We start from the raw sequence: 535 nt of genomic DNA on the forward strand, positions 1-535 counted from the left end.
TCACTTAAATCACCCCCAGATCAATTCGGGGGTGATTTCAGTTCAGTTGAAATTTCAGAAAACGCAAACTATAGGAAGATAGAGAAAAACAACGAATAAAAAGAGAGAGACAAAATAAAATGCACTGTAAATATCCTACCCTTAGATATTCTCAAGCACACGCACGCACAAGGCCGATATGAATAGCAATTCGTTTATGGCCTCATTCATTTTCGATGCTTACCGTCCTCCGACCAATAAGTACCCAGACCTAATTGCGTTCAGAAAGATAAGGTCTAATGATCGGTCGCATGTACAATTATTCTCCCCGACGGCCTCTTAATAAGATTGCTTAATCATCAGCGCGGGGAGATAGCAAGCCTACTTTCGAAGCTGTGATGTGATTAGGCTGCGCGGCGGTGCTGGTGCTAGTAGCCCGCATAAACCCAGTAGCCCGAGAGCTGGTAATAGCAAAGGCGGCAGAGGGTAAATTTGCACTCCTCTTGGGTTAACAGAAAACGGGAGTTATTGCTACTTAAATACCATCAGGATAATT

Source organism: Penaeus monodon, chromosome 31 (genome assembly GCF_015228065.2).
Source record: "Penaeus monodon isolate SGIC_2016 chromosome 31, NSTDA_Pmon_1, whole genome shotgun sequence".
NCBI classification, from domain to species: Eukaryota; Metazoa; Arthropoda; class Malacostraca; order Decapoda; family Penaeidae; genus Penaeus; species Penaeus monodon.